Here is a 21,376-nt window from a genome sequence, read left to right on the forward strand (position 1 = left end):
TTGTCTGGTTTACGTGCCTCCCCTCTTCTTTTGTGTTTTCTTCTGGAAGCCCGTGACTTTTTGTACGTTTTACTTGAATTCGCGTTTGCTATCTACGACTTTGTCTGCTATTCCCAACTCTTGTAGATCTTTCTCAGCCTCTACAAACCATGAAATTTGGGTTTCTTGTCTTTGTCAAAGAAATTTTATCTACTGCATTCTCAGTATTTTCATAGAGACCAGGTGGGAGAGAAGACCTGAATGAAAAAGCAAAGCGTGCTACAAGATTTCATAGGGGATTGGTGATCATACAAATTGCAAAGCTTTGTGGGACAATATTTCATCCACATCAGTCTCCCTTTTTTTTCTCTTAACTTTGTGTCGTCCTATCCATTTTTTTGCTGACGGAACTTATCATGTGGGGCATAATAGTCTGCAAAGAGCAATAAGTTACGCCTGTAGTTAATTAATCATATCGCCACTTACCGCTCCAACTATCAAACATCGTAATGCAATATTCCAGTTTTAATGTTCCGCTAGCAGCCAATAAAGTTCCAATAACTTACGGCAATGTAGCCGGATGGCGTCGTCGGGAACCGCCGATGCTTCGGCAGGTGCTTACCCTGTGATTTTCAAAGTAAAATTGCAGCAGGCAAGAGCTCTGTAAGGGTATTAAATGTCTCTGTTTACAGAACAGTACCGAAAAAGTTACACGCACGCACACACACACACACACACACACACACACACACACACACACACGCGCGCGCGCGCGCGCGCGCGCGCGCACAAAGACACAACGATAGATGACCGACGCCAGAAATTATTGATAGTAAAAATTAATATCCAAAGGGTGAAGTAGTATTAACTCTGTCCCTCTATTTTTTGCAAGGGAAGGAGCAGGATTCCGGTCAGAATTTAAGCAAAAACGTCCGTATCTACTTATAAGTTTACTTGTTAATAAGGTTACTTGCTAATTTACTGAGAATAAGCGTTACACAGGATTAGAAAAGTGGAACAAATCTGATGATGCAGAACAATGTTTTGGCGTCAGTGATCCTGTGGAATACAACAAGGCATGAACTTTCCGCAGTTGGGACAGTGTTATTAAGAAATCAGCTGAAATTAAATTAGCAAGTAACTTTATAAATGGAGATGGAGATTTTTGCTTAAATTTTGCATGGAATCCTGTTCTATCCCTTGTTTAAAAAAACAGAGAGACAGACTTAATGCAATCTCGCCCATTGATCATTAATTTTCACTATGGATAATTTCTGACGTCGGTCATCTTTGGTTGTGTGGTGGCGTTAGCGTTTACAGTGCTCGTGTGTGTGTGTGTGTGTGTGTGTGTGTGTGTGTGTGTGTGTGTGTGTGTGTGTGTGTGTGTGTGTGTGCTCTGCAAACCGAGGTTTTAAATTCCATTGCACAGTGCTTACTTGCTACAGTTTTGCCTTGAAAATGACAGGGTTTGCACCTACTGAAATGTCGATGGTTATCGACGTTATCTGAACATTGTATACGCCGGGAGAAGCTCAGGAACCAATATAGTGTTTACAAAATGTTCGACAAATTATATTTTATCGGACCATTGACATCGAAAACTCTGGAGCAGTGTCCGAAGCTTAGAAGGACGATCACCATTCGCTTCAGTGTCTTTCTGTTGAGAATTACATACGTCGCAAGAAACTTCAAGTTACATGAAGGAAGTAAGCGAAGTACAGTAGCCTGATGAGGACAGAAAATCGAAGTCTGAAGATGAGTATTCTTTTGAATTTGCATTTTTGATGGAATCAATAATGTGTAACTATGACTACTGCAAGCGAAAAGCACATGTTTAGCTCATTGTCTTAAAACGGTTATTAAAGTGACACACTGGGCGCCCATTCTAGTTGGTAAAATTAGCATCAGGACTAAGTACAGTGAAACCTCGCATAGCGAGCATAATTGTTCCAGGATCTTACTCGTAGCGCGTTTATGCCATATAAGTTAATGTCAAATACAATAATGCGTTCATTGCAGGAAAAGTGCTAAAAGTTTTATCTTATTCATGCCATTTACTCAAAGAAAATTGTGCATACAGTATTACGTACTTTATTATTCACGATACATAACTAATTCCTTTTTACTAGGAAGCTATCTATAGTCATTTGTTTCTACCGATGCTTCAACACTTGCCGAAATTGCGACACGACATTATCGTCAAAGAAATTTGTAGCGAGCGTAGCCATTGCTTTATTGGGATGATGATTCCAATGTACGATGCATCCGATTTTCATGCTTTCAGCATTTCTCTTATTGCGCCAGAAGATTGCTGCTTTGCTATTACCTCCTCCTCCTCCTCTTCTGAAGATCTCCTCTCCACAACTTGCTGCTGTGAAGCACAGATGCAACTCCTTAAGCTCTTCGGTGGTCATTTCTTCGCTATGATCTTCCACAAGCTCATCGATATCCACTTCTAGTCCCATGCTCTTGCCCACAGACACAATCCCATCTACAGGCTCCACAGGTGCTGACCCATATGCCTCAGAGTCACATTCGACAATGCACTTCGGCCAAAGCTTCTTCCAAGAAGGAGTGAGAGTTCTCTTGGTAACCACTTCCCACGCCTTTTCGATGGCCTTGACGCAGCAATGATGTTGAAGTAATATTTCCAAAACTCTCTGAGAGTGAGATTGGTATCTTCAGTCAACTCAAAACAATGCTCGAATAGTGTTTTAGTGTAGAGCTTCTTAAAGTTAAAAATAATCTGCTGGACCACAGGCTGGAGAAACGGAGTGACGTTAGGTGGCAGAAACTGTATCTTGATGAAATTAAGTTCTTCAAGTAGGTGGAGAATGGGCAAGTGCGTTGTCTATAACAGGCAAGACATGGAGTGGCAGAGTCATCTCAAGCAAATATTTTTTTCACCAAAGGACCAAACACTTCATTGATCCAATCACAAAAAAGATCACGTGCCATCCAAGGCTTGTTGTTGGATTTTCACATCACATCTAACCTGCTCTTCTGTACTTTATACTTCTTGAAGGCTCGTGGAGTTTCTGAATGGTAAACAAGAAGTGGTTCAATTTTCAAATCGCCGCTTACATTGGCACAGAATAGCAGAGCGCGACGGTCTTTCCTTTGCTTGTGACCGAGAAATGCACTCTCCTCTGTTGTTATGGGGGTACGCTACAGCATCTTTTCAGCATAGACCGTCTCGTCACAATTAAAACCTGTTGCTGCAGATAATCCTCAGCATCTATAAGCATCTTGAAGCTGCTGATGAAGTTGTGTGCTGCCTTCGTGCCGAAGCTGGCTGCTTCGCCGTGACTCACAACTCTGTGGATGCCGGTTATTCTCTTATAGCTCTCTAACAACCCACGAATTCCCTCAAACACTTCTTCGGCCGCTGAAGATCCTTACGTCTTCTTAACGAGATCGCCGAAAATCATTCTCGCCTTCTCACAAATGATGTTCTCGCTAACAGCTTTTCATTTATCCATATAAGCAGCAAACTTTCAACATTGCCCAGAATACGAAACCGTTGCATAAATAGTCCTGTCACTCCCTTTGAAGTATTAACGCCTTAATCTTGTCCTTGTTTTTGAGGATAGTGCAAATAGGTGATGTAAATCAGCAACGCTCACACCACGTTCGCAGTTTTCTATGATTTTACGTTTCATTTAGAAGGTCATCTTCTTTCTCTAATGGTTGTCTTCTTGTGCCTTTATCTTCGGGGACTATTCTACGAAGGATATTAAAATCTGGACACAAAAAAACACTGCGTGTACAAAAGTTTAGAAAAATATGCGATCACAAGCTTCGCTGAAAATGGCTCTGAGTACTAAGCGACTTAACTTCTGAGGTCATCAGTCGCCTAGAACTTAGAACTAATTAAACCTAACTAACCTAAGGACATCACACACATCCATGCCCGAGGCACGATTCGAACCTGCGGCCGCAGCGGTCGCTCGGTTCCAGACTGTAGCGCCCAGAATCGCACGGCCACTCCGGCCGGCAAGCTGCACTGAGATGGTACCAGAAAGATCGCTGAACACAGACTGCATTACGTACCGAAGACATGATTCGCATGCCGCTGTCGGCAATGAAAGGTGTTCATATTGTTGAACGTTTCCTCCGCCGCGCACAAACATCTGGTGACGTCTCACTAAATCGTCGTCACTAGTTATGCGAAACATCGTTTATTAAGCGGGTCATATTTTTGCAATTTGATTTGCTCGTTATGCGAAATGGGCGTTGTGGGATGTTAAGCGAGGTTCCACTGTAGTTTCGCTGTTTCACAAGTAATAATGGGGGAATCACCACAGTTTATTGGTTAGTCTCTTCGATTAAACTTACATGTGTCCTTGTTTCGATCCCAAGACTGGTTTGATGCAGCTCTGCACCCTAAGCTATTGGTAGGAAGTCTCGTTTCGTTCTCTGCGTAATTACCGCAACCGAACTCACCTGAAATTTTGCACTCCAGGCAAGCCTTAACGTCTTTCTACAATTTTTACGTGCCTCTGCTTCTCCCCCTCCCCCCCTCCTCACTGCCTCCATTACCAATAGTCATTATCACGATTCCCAGATGCTGCAAGATGTGTCTTAATCATCTCTTTCCTTCAGTCAAGATGTGCAGTAAATTTCTTTTCTCCCTGTTCCATTCTGCGTCTCCTCACTTGTTATTGGATCTACCGATCTATACTGAAGCGCCAAAGAACTTGGTATAGGCATGTGTATGTAAACAGGTAGAATACGGCGCTGCGGTCGGCAACGCTTATATGAGACAACAAATGTCTATCGCAGTTGTTAGGTCGGTTACTATTGCTGCAACGGCAGATTATCAAGATTTAAGTGAGTTTGAACGTGGTGTAATAGTCGGCGCACGTACGATGGACAGCATCTCTGAGGTGGAGATGAAGTGGGGATTTTCCCATATGACCTGAGGAACCCGGTAAAACATCAAATCTCCCACATCGCTCCGGCCGGAAAAAGATCCTGCAATAACGGGACCAACGACGACTGAAAAGAATTGTTCAACGTGACAGAAGTGCCACCCTTCCGCAAATTGCTACATATTTCATGCTGGGCCATCAACAAATGTCAGCGTGGGAACCATTCAACGAAACATCATCGACATGGACTCCCTTGATGACTGCACGACACAAAGCTTTACGCCTCGCCTGGGCCCGTCAACACGGACATTGGGCTGTTGATGACTGGAAACATTTTGCCTGGTAGGACGAGTCTCGTTTCAAATTTTATCGAGCGGATGGACGTGTATGGGTATGGGGACAACCTCATGAATCCATGGACCCTGCATGTCAACAGAGGTCTGTTCAAGATCGTGGAGGCTCTGTAATGGTGTGGGGTGTGTGCAGTTGGAGTGATATGGGACTACTGATGTAACACTAACAGGTGACACGTACGTAAGTATTCTGTCTGATTACCTGCATCCATTGATGTCCATTGTGCATTCCGACAGACCTGCGCAATTCCAGCGGGACAAAGCGACACCTCACACGTCCAGATGTGCTACAGAGTGGCTCCTCGACCACTCTTCTGAGTTTAAACACCACCGCTGGCCACCAAACTCCCCAGACACGTACATTATTGAGCACATCTAGGATGCCTTGCAGTGTGCTGTTCAGAAGAGATCTCCTATCCCGCTTTGTACTCTTAGGCATTAATGGACAGCCCTGCAGGATTCATGGCGTCAGTTCCCTGCACCACTGCTTCAGACATTAGTCCAGTCCATGCCACGTCGTGTTGCGACACTTCTACTTGTCGCAGGGGCACTACACGATTTAAGGCAGGTATACCAGTTTCTTTGGCTCTTCAGTGTAGTATCCAGTATTCTTCCGAAGCCCGCATTTAAAAAGCTTCTATTCTCGCCGTTTCTGAACTGTTTGTCGTCCATGCTTCAGTTTCCCACATGGCTACATTCCAGATATATACATACAAAAAATATTCCCTAACACTCAGAAAACACTCACTAAAACATTTACTGTGCGTTCTATGTAAACAAATTTCTCTTTAACAGATATGCTTTTCTTAGTATTGGCTTGTGTCTTTTATATCTTCTGTACTCCGGCCATAGTCACTTAATTTAGTGTTATAAGGTACACCTTAACAGTTTGAAGCAATACATTAGTCTATATCATTGTCTATTAGTGTCTACCATTGCTACAGTAATATTTGTAGGAGGTGTTTAAGACGAAGCTTTATAACTATTTCAAAGGATTTGTGATGTCTACGTAACCTTATTATAAAAGAAGTAGGTAATAGAAATGCCGTGTGGCTAGGGCCCCCCGTCGGGTAGACCGTTCGCCGGGTGCAAGTCTTTCGATTTGGCGCCACTTCGGCGACTCTCGTGTCGACAGGGATGAAATGTCGATGATAAGGACAACACAACACCCAGTCCCTGAGCGGACAAAATTTCCGGCCCAGCCGGGAATCGAACACGGGTCGTTAGGGATTATATTCCGTCGCGCTGGCCACGCAACTACCAGAGGCGGACAAAGAAACAGGTCATAGGTCATTCTGCAAGAAAGGCTGAAGTTTTTGTAATTAGTTTTGACACATCCACTTTTATTCACCGTTCTTCCAATTCAGCACACACATCACAAACATTTTCCACGACAGTGAAGTTTCAATTTACGTAATAAAACTTTCGCGCGTATATCTCTTTGTTGACAGAATTCATTGCAAAGAGAATCAACACTTAACAAGCGAAGTCTGAAGACCAGAGACGCCTTTTGTTCCTAAATTACAGTGCATATCAATTATAATTTGTTCTGGAGGCAGTCAGAACATTCTATGAGTCAAAATAAAAGTTAATGAATTTAGTTTTTAGAATTTTACACAATTCCAGATATTAAATGGTAATTACAAATACAAAATATTTGCAGTAATTAACAAAGTAAAAGGTATTTATGAAAGTAACAAAATAAATTGTTTATTTTTCAAGATTACGGATGTTAGTGCCACCACGCTAACGTAACACAATATGCATTGGTAAATTAATATATTAATGGTTGACTTTCTCATGAATGGTGTTAAAATGATCTTGAAAGCAGAAACTAAAATACAGTTGCGTTTTACAAGTTTTTAGTGACGTTTATCAGAGAACTAATTTTCATGGTATAACTTGGTTACGTACGAAACTATCGATCTATAACTGGTAAAATTACATACAAGTCAAAGCTTCGTCCCAGTCCTGATAAGCATCGTAAGTGCCCAGTTACTTTACAACTGAAAAAAAGATGTAAACAGCATTAAAAAACCAAGTCGTACGGTAGATATCGGTAATAACCGGTTTTTGATACAACCGATTTTCTGTCTTTTATTGCCGTTATTTCCAGCAATAAACGTATGCTTTTAAAGAAGCTTGAAAATTCTAGTGAATGTATGTGTGGAAAGAGTGTATGGAACCAATCTTTCAACTTGAAGCAACAACAATGTTAGGAGCTCAGTTATTATTCCATGTTCATAGCACTTCAAAAAAATTATAGCTATATCAAAGAAATTTATCTTCTCTTTGAAGCTACATTGTGGATGTTATCTCCTTATATGACGTCACAAGTTTGTTGTGCCTCCTCACGTTTACAATCCTTTAACACAAATGGAGCGTTGTACTTCATTGCTACCACACTTTTTAAAATACTTCCAAATGAGCTATTATGCCGTTCTGCAATACTACGATGTCCGAGGACGACACTGGAAAACTTTATCTACATGTCGTATGTTTGCTGCTTGGTTCTGTAGGCGTTGTCGTTAAAATAGCCTTTGATCATTTTTTCCATTTTCTATAACAACCTAATATTTCGAAGCAATTGAATTTTTAGGAGTAAACGTAATTCTTTTTTAAAAAAGGTTTTATTTAAAAACAACAACAAAATTTTAGCGATGCTGCTATGGAACATTGATATGCAACTTTTTTACTCAGTTATGGTAAGAAACCAACAAATCTATTGTAACTGATACCTTAAAAATACCGACAAATACCTGTTATTCAGAACTAAAACACCGGTAATGGCTTTAACAGATCGGATTTTCCCATCCCTTTTACGGCCACCTTTGTATTCGGCTAGAGTAATTCAAGAAGGCCACTGAAAGCCGCAATTGGGGAGGTCGGGCGGAAGTTTGAAACTGGCTTCTTCCCAATACGAATTCAGAGTGTTGACCACTGACTACCTTGCTCGGTCCATTGCTTACAGCAGACGTGCGCAACGTTTGGTGACCTGCGGGCCTGATTCGCATGTTTAGTTAAGATCGCGGTCCGCCTCATCGTGTGATGTGACAGCAGTGGCCCTAGCACACGAAGTCAGAACTACAGCGTTTTTTTTTTTTTTCTTTTCTTTTTGTAGTTTCAACAATGTGCTGGTACAGCATCAGCAAACTTTAACAATACACGAAGCGCTGACTAACAAATCTATCACAGTTGCAGTACGTATGTTTGGAGACTAGTGTCGAACCAATTGGTTCATTCTCAAGCCTGCCCCACTGAGGCTGCACTGAATGTGTCTGATCTTAAAATGGCAAGACATGTGTCTGCGATCACTTTGTAAAGCATGCGTTTCCATTTTGATGTTTGTTTTCAAGATCAAGCGTTTTCAGTGGAGTCTCAGTAGGTCAGGCTTGACAAAGAACCAGTTGTTTCGAACTATGCGCCAAACATATGTACTGCAGCTGTGACAGATTTGCTAATAAATGCTTCGTAAAATACAGCGTTCGTGACATTTTTATGGGATAAGGCATCGATAACAATGTTACACCTCTCCGAACACGCCACGGAAATCAATCATGTCTCAGAAAACCCGTTTTCGAGAGTACATTCATTTTAGGTTCACACCACCTTCAGATGTTCACATTTACTTAGACTCGTGAGCACTGTTTCTTTACTGACGACGTTTTATATTATCTGCATTAAAATCTTCCGTTGCAAAATTCGTCGTTAGTAAATAAAGAATGTTCACGGCGCGTAAATAAATGTAAACATCTTAGGATGAATCCCAGGTATCTTGAAAAGACATCACGGAAAAATAAACGCTTTTAGAAACAATTGGTTGCTGCTAGTTCACTATAAGCTACCTTCAGTTTCGACAGTTGAAGTATTCTACCACGTTCAAATTGTCCATGAATTACAATGAGGTGAGAAAAGCCATGCGATAGCAATCTGCAATCATACATATATGGTAGTATCGCGTACACAAAGTATAAAAGGGCAGTATCCTGGCGGAGCAGTCATTTGTACAGAGGTTATTCATGTGGAAAGCCTTCCGACGTGATTATGCCCACACGACGGGAATTAACAGACTTTGAATGCGGAATGGTAGTTGAAGGTAGATGCATGGGACATTCCATTTCGGAAATCGTGAGCGTATTCAGTACTCCGAGATCCACAGTGTCATCAGTGCGCCGAGAAAACCACATTTCAGGCATTACCTGACATCACGGACCGAGAACAGCCGCGTTTGCGTAGAGGTTTCAGCGCCAAACAAACAACGACGAACGTATCCATTAGGACAGTGCGGCGAAATTTGACGCTAATGGGCTATGGCAGCAGACGACCGTCGAGAGTACCTTTGCTAACAGCACGACATCGAGCGTGACCATATCGGTTGATCCTTAGAGTACCGGAAAAACGTGGCCTAGTCAGGTAAGTCACTATTTCAGTGGGTAAGATCTGATGATAGGGTTAGTGCGTGGCGCATATCCCACGAAGCAATGGACCCAGGTCGTCAACAATGCACCGTGCAAGCTGGTGGTGGCTCCACAATGGTGCGGAATGTGTTTGCATGGAATGGATGGGTCCTCTGCTCAACTAAACCGATCATTGACTGGAAATGGTTGTGCTCGGCTACTTGGAGACCATTTGCAGCAGTTCATGGACTTAATGTTCCCAAACAACGATAGAATTTTTATAGATGACAATGTGCCATGTCACCGGGCCACAGATTTTCGCGATTGGTTTGAAGAATATTCTGGATATTTCGAGCGAATGGTTTGGCCATCGAGATCGCCCAACATGAATCCTATCGAATATTTATGGGACATAATTGAGAGGTCAGTTGGTACACAAAATCCTGCACCGCCAACACTTCTGCAATTATGGTCGCTTACAGAGGCAGCATCCCTCTATATTTACGTAGGGTTCAAATGGCTCTGAGCACTGTGGGACTTAACAGTCCGCTGGACTTATAGTAGAGTTACTTAAACCTAACTAACCTAAGAACATCACACACATCCGTGCCCGAGGCAGGATTCGAACCTGCAACCATAGCAGCAGCGCGGTTCCAGACTCAAGCGCCTAGAACCGCTCGGCCACAGCGGCCAGCATTTATGTAGGGGACTTCCAACGATCTGTTGCGTCCGTGCCACTTCGAGCTGCAGCAATACGCTGGGCAGTAGGAGGTCCGATAGGATATTAGGAGGTATGCCATGAATTTTCTCACCTCAATGTATTTACTGATGTTAATATGGACATATATGGAAATATGTCCCGGGCGCCGGCCGGGGTGGCCGAGCGGTTCTAGGCGCTACAGTCTGGAACCGCGTGACCGCTATGGTCGCAGGTTCGAATCATGCTTCGGGCATGGATGTGTGTGATGTCCTTAGGTTAGTTAGGTTTAAGTAGTTCTAGGTTCTAGGGGACTCACGACCTCAGAAGTTAAGTCCCATAGTGCTCAGAGCCTTTTTTTTTTTTGTCCCGGGCGGGGCATAATGGCAGGGCCGTTTCCGTCCCACGACGGGCCGCCATTTGGCCACCCGTGCTTCCCGGAGTTCAGAATGTTGACCACTGCCCACCCGTGTGTACGGGTTACATATCGCAGCACGCAACTAGACAAACAGATTAATAAGAGACCTGTTGGCTGCGGAGCTGGCCACCCACTAGCGAGAGGAGTGTAGCAGGCTGTTCCTCGGGGCCGGTCGTGTTTGGTGATGAGTGTCGGGGCGGCTCGCGTGACAGTACCGTCACTTAGCAGTGACTCAGCCAGACAAACAAACCACCGGCCGAGGGCGGCGGGGGCGCCGGCACGGCGGGCGCGGAGACGCTCTCTCTGCCCGCCCGTCCACAAATTATTTTAAGGTACACACGCTGTATTTTTGTTGCGTTTGAATACACTCCGGTGACCGGCGAACAATTTGTCCGGAGCCCTTTCGGAAGCAAAGCGCTCCGCGGCGTGTTTATTATGCCGCGCGACGCACAAGCTGCGACAGACAAATGTCTTATGTATGCCCCTCGGCTTCAAAGCGCGGCGCCAATGTCTGATAAACGGAGGCGCGAGTGGGCCGGCATCTGGCGGGCTGTTGTGAGACGGGACCAGGCCGGGCGGCCGCGAGGGCCGGGCCTTCCTGGCGCCCGCAGAGGTGAGCGCCCCCCAGCCGGCCGCGCTGCCAATTCACACGCCTGGCGTTAAGGAATCCAGACGAGCGCCACCGCTGCGCGCCACGCGAACACAATACACCGAGCACTGCGTGGCGTACGCGGCACTACACTGCCCTCCCACACTAGCTCCCCAACCCGCCCGTAGGCGGTCCCGGTGGGGCGTGTGTTATCGTGGCAGGTGGCGCAGAGATCGACACACGACGGCGTAGTATAGCAGGCACTTACCCGACCCGAAGGGGGTGGTTGTACCATGGATAGCAGAGACTGTTTATTGTCCGTCTTGATTGATTTAATTTTTGGAGGTCCGTACCTCAGTCAAGGTTGAATTGGGCAGGCCATATAGCAAGAATGACAGACTACCTAGAATAGCATTCAGCAGAACAATAGAAGGAACGAGAAGGAAGGGAGACCCAGAACCAGATGACGGGATAACATTCGGAGCAGCAACTGGACAAACAGCGCATTGGACAGGAAGAAGTGGAAGAGGCTAATAGAGCAGGCGTATGGTCGATAAGGCCCTTGCCACGTCTGAAGTAAAGTAAGTAGCTCGGTCAATAGAAACGTAACTCTTACAGTATCACTTTGTTGTCCGTTCTACTGTGTGTTTGTCTATCCGTCTGCACGTCTCTTTAGATCACTTTTTCTCAGCAGCGGGTATAGGCCATTTTCGCTTCATAAAATGTCAAATAAATACACCTTCAGCTGTCTATATTTTATTTTTGTACCAGTTTCTCAATCTTCAGGCCCCGTGACCAACGTGTACGAAGAACCCCACCTCCTGCGCAATGAACCCCTCTGGACGAACGGAGGGATCGTGTTGTTAAAAGAAGTCTACTGATACCAGTGACTGTGTGCTGGCCCCTATTCAGACTGTTCTTCTTACACGTCGGTCAGGGATACTGGAGATGGCGTGGTATGTCGTCGAAACTCGTAGCAAAGACAAAGTAAAATTGGAAATATAGAGCCGGCCGTTGTGGCCGAGCGGTTCTACGCGCTTCAGTCTGGAACCGCGCGACCGCTACGGTCGCAGGTTCGAATCCTGCCTCGGGCATGGATGTGTGTGATGTCCTTAGGTTAGTTAGCTTTAAGTAGTTCTAAGTTCTAGAGGACTGATGACCTCAGATGTTAAGTCCCATAGTGCTCAGAGCCATTTTTTTTGGAAATATAGACGACTAAAGGTGTTTTTGGTTTGGCATTTTGTATTTAACAGTCGAGGTCCTGCAACTATCCTGTACAAAGAAAGATTTCGGAGATTTCCGTCACATATTTTGACACTCGAAAACTCACTCATCGACGCCTATTGGCACTTCCCGCTGACTAGGATCACAAAATTTGGCAAGGTTTCATAGTACAAGTAAAGGAAAACCCCGAAAATTGTTAATTTGTATTTATATCACATAATTTTCTCTTCTGTCATTTGTTGTCCGTCTCTGTCTGTCTGTTAAGACCCCTTTTTGCTCAGGAACGAGTATACATACCAAGCTGAAATATCTCTGAGATACTAAGGTCTACGGTTCCTTAGCGGTGTAGATGCTTTAAACTTCTAACATGGGAACCGCTCCATCACTGATTTCGCCCAACTTTATGGTATATGTAGGGCTTGTCCACGAACGTAGGTGACAGAGGTCGGAGCACCAGATGGCCAAGTGTTTGGAAAAAAATAGCTTTTCTGGTGCGGGTTGGGAGAAGTAAGACCCACTTTTCGTAGATTCCAGGAAGAGATTGGCGCAGCGGAATGCGTACAGAAGACTTAGCGGAGGGTCGTGGGGTCGAGTACTCACGCGCAAAGCTTTTATTATTTCACTTTTTGCGTTGCTTGCATTGTAAACAAAATGACACAATGCTCAATACATTATATGAGATATGATGAAATCCGTATGTACTGGATAACAAATTACTTCTGCTAAATCCAAAATAATACGGCGAGATTTTTCAACATGTAGAAGTATTCCCACTGAACAGTATTAAAGTGATTCCCTCCAAAGCCAAGGCGGTGGGCAACCCTGCGATGTCTATTTTTATCACCAGCTAAAGAATTTGATCAAAAAGCTTCAAAACTTCTCTTAGCTCGTCGAAAGAGAAAACAAAATCACATCGTGAGAAGATTGCATCAAAATACCTTACACCGTACAAGCTATCGTCGCCAGAAATTGGGCGAAATGATGTGTTACACATGGTTTGCTGCCAAACTATACGTTGAGAGCGAACCTTTTATGAACGTGAAACAAGAATGTTTTTGAGCAGAAATTTTAAAACAATCATCTGATTGTAACAGTGTGGCGTTTATAACGTGTGAAAAATGCAGAGAAAACTAATGCTTCCCCTGTTTATACGACGAATATTACCCCAGTAACTCTAAATCGTCAACTATAAAATAGCAAAAGTGTATAATTTTCTATACGAAGTTCTTGCGTACGCCTTATAATCCCTTCCTCGAAGCCGGCCGCGGTGGCCGAGCGGTTCTAGGCGCTTCAGTCCGGAACCGCGCGACTGCTACGGTCGCAGGTTCGAATCCTGCCGCGGGCATGGATGTGTGTGATGTCCTTAGGTTAGTTCTAGGGGACTGATGACCTCAGACGTTAAGTCCCATAGTCCTCAGAGCCATTTGAAACATTTGAACCTTCCTCGAATTTTATTTGCAATCTCAAATTTTCTTTCGTCTTTCCTTTTCATATCTTTTATGAACAATTTAATAAAACAGAATACACTCAGCATTATTTCAGTGTATTTGCAGTGTAAGTAACATAAAAATTGAAAGTAGAAAAAAGCTTAGCGCATAGGAACTCGAGCTCACGAACTCCGGATTAGAGTACTGTATTCTTTCCACTACCTGCAATCTACACTAATATAAACGGCTCATGATTCGTCCGACTCGCGCCAGAAATAAGCGCATGGCCATATGGAGCACTCACTTCCGTCACTTTTATTTATGGCCAAGCCTTGCATAAGCTATGAATTTGGACGAGTAAGTGCGGTCTCCTTGTAAGTCAGTGCGATCAAAAGATACAGCCATATATGTCACATACTTTCAAACAAGCAAACTCCCATATGAGTGCCTGAAAACTATACTCGTATATATAAACATTCGAGCCTGGTCGTATAGCGGTAAAGCGCGTACCTGGAAACCGAAAAGACCCGGTTTCGTATCTCCATCGGATAATGGATTTACGAGTCTTCGTTTTAACCTTGTCTTCACCTCTCGACAATGTGAAAGTCCGCGTCGACCTGCAGGTTCCACTGACGCGGATGGATAACTAGGGTAAGTTAGGGACAGGAAAGTCACCGAAGTGGCTCCAGTAGAAAGACTTTCACCAGACCATCGAGCCACACAAAATTATTATTATTATACACACAGAAGAGCCAAAGAAATAGAAATTGGTACTCCTACCTAATATCGTGTAGGGCCCCCACGAGCACACAGAAACGCCGCAACACGACGGGATGTGGACTCAACTTATGTCTGAAGTAGTGCTGGAGGGAACTGACACCGTGAATCCTGCAGGTCTGCCCATAAATCGACTACGATGGGGTGGAGATCTCTTCTGAATAGCACGTTGCAAGGCATCCCAGATATGCTTAATAATGTTCATGTATGGGAAGTTTGGTGGCCAGCGGAAGTGCTTAAACTCAGAAGAGCATTCCTGGAGCCACTCAGTAGCTATTCTGGACGTATGAGGTGTTGCATTATCCTGCTCTAATTGCCCACGTCCGTCAGAATTCACAATGGATATGAATGGATGCAGGCTATCAGACAGAATTCTTACGTACATATCACCTATCAGAGAAGTCTCTAGACGTATCAGAGGTCCCATATCACACCAACTGCACACGCAGCGCACCATTACAGAGGCTCCACCACCTTGAACAGTCCGCTGCTGACATGTATGGTCCAAGTTTCCATGAAGTTGTCATCCTCTCGATATAATTCGAAACGAGACTCGTCCGACTAGGCAATATTTTTCCAAGCATCAACAATATAATGTCGTGCTGACGGGCCCAGGTGAGGCGTAAAGCTTTGTGTCGTGCATTCATCAAAGGCACACGAGCGGGCCTTCAGCTCCGAAAGCCCATATTCGTTTCGTTGAATCGTTCGCACGCTGACACTTGATGGCCCAGCATTGAAATTTTCAGCAATTTGCGGAAAGATTGCATTTCTGTCACATTGCATGATTCTCTTCAGTCATCGTTGGTCTCGTTCTTGAAGGATCTTTTTCCGCTATCAGCGATGTGGGTGATTTGATTTTTTCTTTTGGATTCCTGATATTCACGGTACATTCTTGAGATGGTCGTACGTGAAAATTCCCACTTCATCGCTACCTCAGAGATGCTGTGTCCCATCGCTCATGCGCCGACTGTAACACCACGTTCAGACTCACTTAAATCTTGATAACGTGCCACTGAAGCACCAGTAATCGATCTAACAACTGCGCCAGGCACTCGTTGTCTTATATAGGCGTTGCCGACCGCAGCACCTTATTCCTGTTTACGTAACTCTGTATCTCAATACGCATGCCTGTATCAGTATCTTTGGCGCTTAAGCGTATATATAAGCAAGCATGCACGGAAACGTCACAGTGTGAGTCCTATTTTCTGAAATGACAAGTTTCGGTTCAGTATGCATCATCCCCAAATATGTAGACAACATTAAAGCAACTAATCAACAAACATTTTACGAAGTACAACGCTGTGATCATACACTACCATCACCAAACTTCAAATGTACCAGAAAGCACCTGATTATATCGGGTTTAAGAATAACCAGTCCCACTTATCACTCAAATTTAAAAGTTATGTCACAGGTTAAAATAGTGGCTTGGTAGAATCCTCATTATTAGTATCGCCCATAAGGCCACTGCCAACAGAGAGCGTCTGATAAGGTTGTCACATCTGAATAAAGCATACATACCCACTCTGACCCCCCCCCCCCTCCCTCCCCCCCCCCCCCCCCCCCCCCTGAGCCATGGACCTTGCCATCGGTAGGGAGGCTTGCGTGCCTAGGCGATACAGATAGCCGTCCCGTAGGTGCAACCACAACGGAGGGGTATCTGTTGAGAGGCCAGACAAACGTGTGATTCCTAAAGAGGGGCAGCAGGGTCGATGCAAGGGCGATGTAAATTAGGACAATATTATGGAAATGGAAGAGGATGTAGATGAAGATGAAATGGGAGATATGATACTGTGTGAAGAGTTAGACAGAGCACTGAAGGACTTGAGTCGAAACAAGGCTATAGGAGTAGACAACATTCCATTAACGCCACTGGCAGCCTTGAGAGAGCAAGTCCTGACAAAACTCTACCATCTGCTGAGCAAGATGTATGAGACAGGCGAAATATCCTCAGACTTCAAGAAGAATATAATACTTCCAACGCAAAAGAAAGCAAGTGTTGACAGATGTGAAAATTACCGAACTATCAGTTTAATAAGTCACAGCTGCAAAATACTATCACGAATTCTATATAAACGAATGGAAAAACTGGTAGAAGCCGACCTTGTGGAAGATCGTTTTGGATTTCGTAGGAATGTTGGAACACGTGAGTCAAGTTCTATGTACTGACTTGGCAGAAAATCGTAAGAAATTTTGGTCTTATGTCAAAGCGGTAGATGGATCAAAGCAAAATGTCCAGTCACTCTGTGACCAAAATGGTACTGAAACAGAGGATGACAGACTAAAGGCCGAAATACTAAATATCTTTTGCCAAAGCTGTTTCACAGAGGAAGACTGCACTGTAGTTCCTTCTCTAGATTGTCGCACAGATGACAAAATGGTAGATATCGAAATAGACGACAGAGGGGTAGAGAAATCGCTCAAAAGAGGAAAGGCCGCTGGACCTGATGGGATACCAGTTCGATTTTACACAGAGTACGCGAAGGAACTTGCCCCCCTTCTTGCAGCGGTGTACCGTAGGTCTCTAGAAGAGCGTAGCGTTCCAAAGGATTGGAAAAGGGCACAGGTCATCCCCGTTTTCAAGAAGGGACGTCGAACAGATGTGCATAACTATAGACCTATATCTCTAACGTCGATGAGTTGTAGTATTTTGGAACACGTATTATGTTCGAGTATAATGACTTTTCTGGAGACTGTGTTTCTTGACTTCCGCAAGGCGTTCGATACAGTTCCCCACAGTCGTTTAATGAACAGAGTAAGAGCATATGGACTATCAGACCAATTGTATGATTGGATTGAAGAGTTCCTATATAACAGAACGCAGTATGTCATTCTCAATGGAGAGAAGTCTTCCGAAGTACGAGTGATTTCAGGTGTGCCGCAGGGGAGTGTCATAGGACCGTTGCTATTCACAATATACATAAATGACGTGGTGGATGACATCGGAAGTTCACTGAGGCTTTTTGCAGATGATGCTATGGTGTATCAAGAGGTTGTAACAATGGAAAATTGTACTGAAATGCAGGAGGATCTGCAGCGAATTGACGCATGGTGCAGGGAATGGAAATTGAATCTCTATGTAGACAAGTGTAATGTGCTGCGAATGCATAGAAAGAGAGGTCCCTTATCATTTAGCTACAAAATAGCAGGTCAGCAACTGGAAGCAGTTAATTCCATAAATTATCTGGCAGTAGACATTAGGAGTGATTTAAAATGGAATGACCATATAAAATTAATCGTCGGTAAAGCAGATGCCAGACTGAGATTCATTGGAAGAATGCTAAGGAAATGCAATCCGAAAACAAAGGAAGTAGGTTACAGTACGCTTGTTCGCCCATTGCTTGAATACTGCTCAGCAGTGTGGGATCCGTACCAGATAGGGTTGATAGAAGAGATAGAGAAGATCCAACGGAGAGCAGCGCGCTTCGTTACAGGATCATTTATTAATCGCGGAAGCGTTACGGCGATGATAGATAAACACCAATGGAAGACTCTGCAGGAGAGACGCTCACTATCTCGGTACGGGTTTTTGTTAAAGTTTCGAGAACATACCTTCACCGAAGAGTCAAGCAGTATATTGCTCCCTCCCACGTATATCTCGCGAAGAGACCATTAGGATAAAATAAGGAGAGATTAGAGCCCGCACAGAAGCATACCGACAATCCTTCTTTCCACAAACAATACGAAACTGGAATAGAAGGGAGAACCGATAGAAGTACTCAGGGTACCCTCCGCCACACACCGTCAGGTGGTTTGCGGAGTATGGATGTAGATGTAGATGTAGAATGCTGACCCTACGACTTATCTTAGACAATATGTTAAGGAAAGGTAAACCTACGTTGCTATCATTTGTAGACGTAGAGAAAGCTTTGGACAATGTTGACTGGAATACTTTCTTTCAAATTCTAAAAGTGGCAGGAGTTAAATAACGGAGCGAAAGGCTATTTACAAATTGTACAGAAACCAGATGGCAAGTATAAGAGTCTAGAGACATGAAAGGGAAGCAGTGGTTGGGAAGGGAGTGAGACAGGGTTGTAGCCTCTCCCCGATGTTATTCAATCTGTATATTGAGCAAGCAGTAAAGGAAACAAAAGAAAAATTCGGAGTAGGTCTTAAAATCCAGGGAGAAGAAATAAAAATTTTGAGGTTCGCCGATGACATAGTAATTCTGTCAGAGACAGTAAAGGAAGTGGAAGAGTTGTTGAACGGAATGGACAGTGTCTTGAAAGGAGGATATAAGATGAACATCAACAAAAGCAAAACGAGGATAATGGAATGTAGTCGAATTAAGTCGGATGATCCCGAAGAAATTAGATTAGGAAATGAGGCACTCAAAGTAGTAAAGGAGTTTTGCTATTCGGGGAGCAAAATAACTGACGATGGTCGAAGTAGAGAGGATATAAAATGAAGACTGGCCATGGCAAGGAAAGCGTTTCGGGAGAAGAGAGATTTGTTAACATCGAGTATAGATTTAAGTGTCAGGAAGTCGTTTGTGAAAGTATATGCATGGAGTGTAGCCATGTATGGAAGTGAAATATGGACGATAAATAGTTTGGACAAAAAGAGAATAGAAGCTTTCGAAATGTGGTGCTACAGAAGAATGCTGAAGATTAGATGGGTAGATCACATAACTAATCAGGAGGTATTGAACAGAATTGGGGAGAAAAGGAGTTTGTGGCACAACTTGACAAGAAGAAGGGATCGGTTGGTAGGACATGTTCTGAGGCATCAAGGGATCACCAGTTTAGTATTGGAGGGCAGTGTGGAGGGTAAAAATCGTAGAGGAAGACCAAGAGATGAATACACTAAGCAGATTCAGGAGGATATAGGTTGCAGTAGGTACTGGGAGATGAAGAAGCTTGCACAGGATAGAGTAGCATGGAGAGCTGCATCAAACCAGAAGCACGACAACGTCTGGAGCACCACGGAGTGCCAACCTACGACAACTGTTGAGGATTCTCTCGACGCGGCAGCAGAGGGAGGCTCGCAGATACTGGCGCGCCCCCAACAACAACAATGGCGACAGAAGTGGCACCACGTCGTCGTGTCACACGAGTCCCTGTTCTTTATAAAGCGTCAGGCTGGACACATTCGTCCATTGGGGTCCGAGAAAAATGAATGTTGTCAGACTGCATTCGTATACGTCACACAGACCCAGAACTAGTCACGATTCTATGGTGCACTGTTGTGTATACAACATTGTCACCTCTTATTCGATTAGCTGGAGAATTCTGGCAGCGGCTGTACATTTTTGACGTGTTAAGGCCTACAGCTAGGCCCTATCTCCATGTCTCCGTTATGCTGTATTTCAACAAGATAACGCAAGACAGCATATTGCCCGCACTGTCGGGATCTATTTCGACTCTAGCGTATCGTCAGGAGCGCCTCAGAGAAGTGTGACGAGAATGTTTTTTATTCGCTATATACACAAATAACATAACGGACAGGGTGAGCAGCAATTTACGGCTGTTTGCTGTGACACTGTGGTGTACGGGAAAGCGTCGTCGTTAAGTGTCACTAGGCGACTTAAACAATATTTATAGATGGTGTAATGAATGGTAGCTCGCTCTAAATGAAGAAAAATGCAAGTTAATGCGGTCGAGTAGGAAAAACGATCGTGTGACGTTCGAATACAGCATTATCAGACTGCAGCTTGACACACTCACGCAGATTAAATAGCCAAGCGCAACTTTGCAAAAGTCATATGAAATGACATTAGCATGTCAGGTGGGCAGTACGGAGGGAGAATGGTTCAAATGGCTCTGAGCATTATGGGACTTAACTGCTGAGGTCATCAGTCCCCTATAACGTAGAACTACTTAAACCTAACTAACCTAAGGACATCACACACACCCATGCCCGAGGCAGGATTCGAACCTGCGACCGTAGCGGTCGCGCAGTTCCAGACTGTAGCGCCTAGAACCGAGGGAGGGAGAATGCTCGGCTTCTTTTTATTAGGGGAATTTTGGGAAAGTGTAGCTCATTCATATAGGAGATGTAGTGCGCAAGTGCCGGTAGACATTCCTCAAGCCTTCAAGGACTATGGAGGAGCTTGTTTTATACCCTCCTACAATACTGTATGGGCACGATTAGTAAAATTTCGTTGTTTGTTGTCTTTCCTGGTGTAGCAATGTTAATTGTTAGCGGTGTATTTTTATGTCTATCAATTTCCAAATTTCTCGGCCAATTTAGAAAGAAGTGGCATTAATACCAAGAATCTCGAAAATGCAAGCATTCAACAAAATCACTAGTTATGTTTAACAGAGAAAACTTCCAGTAGTTTGTTTGAGGGTAGCACACTTGGATAGGCCTGATGTTTGACCTCCTGTGGAAAACCTTGCAGACAGGAAGTGGTGGCTATCCACAAGCTGGCTGTAGCAGCTACCAGCAATTAAATGGACAATGTTTCGTGAGTCCACAAGCATTCCAATCTTGCAGAGAGTACACTCCTCAGTTTACACCCTAACATAGTCTGCAGACCTCTGTTCACATACTTAGTGCTATGTGGAACACTGAAAATTTCAGCAGCTCGTGGTCTTTGGTTAGCGTTGCTGACTCTCGATCACGTATGCCCCATAGGCTTCCGGCTGGGTGGGGGATTCTGTGCACTTGGGAATGTGTCTGTTGTGCTCATCATCACC

Source organism: Schistocerca gregaria, chromosome 3, assembly GCF_023897955.1.
Source record: "Schistocerca gregaria isolate iqSchGreg1 chromosome 3, iqSchGreg1.2, whole genome shotgun sequence".
In the NCBI taxonomy this organism is placed as follows: domain Eukaryota; kingdom Metazoa; phylum Arthropoda; class Insecta; order Orthoptera; family Acrididae; genus Schistocerca; species Schistocerca gregaria.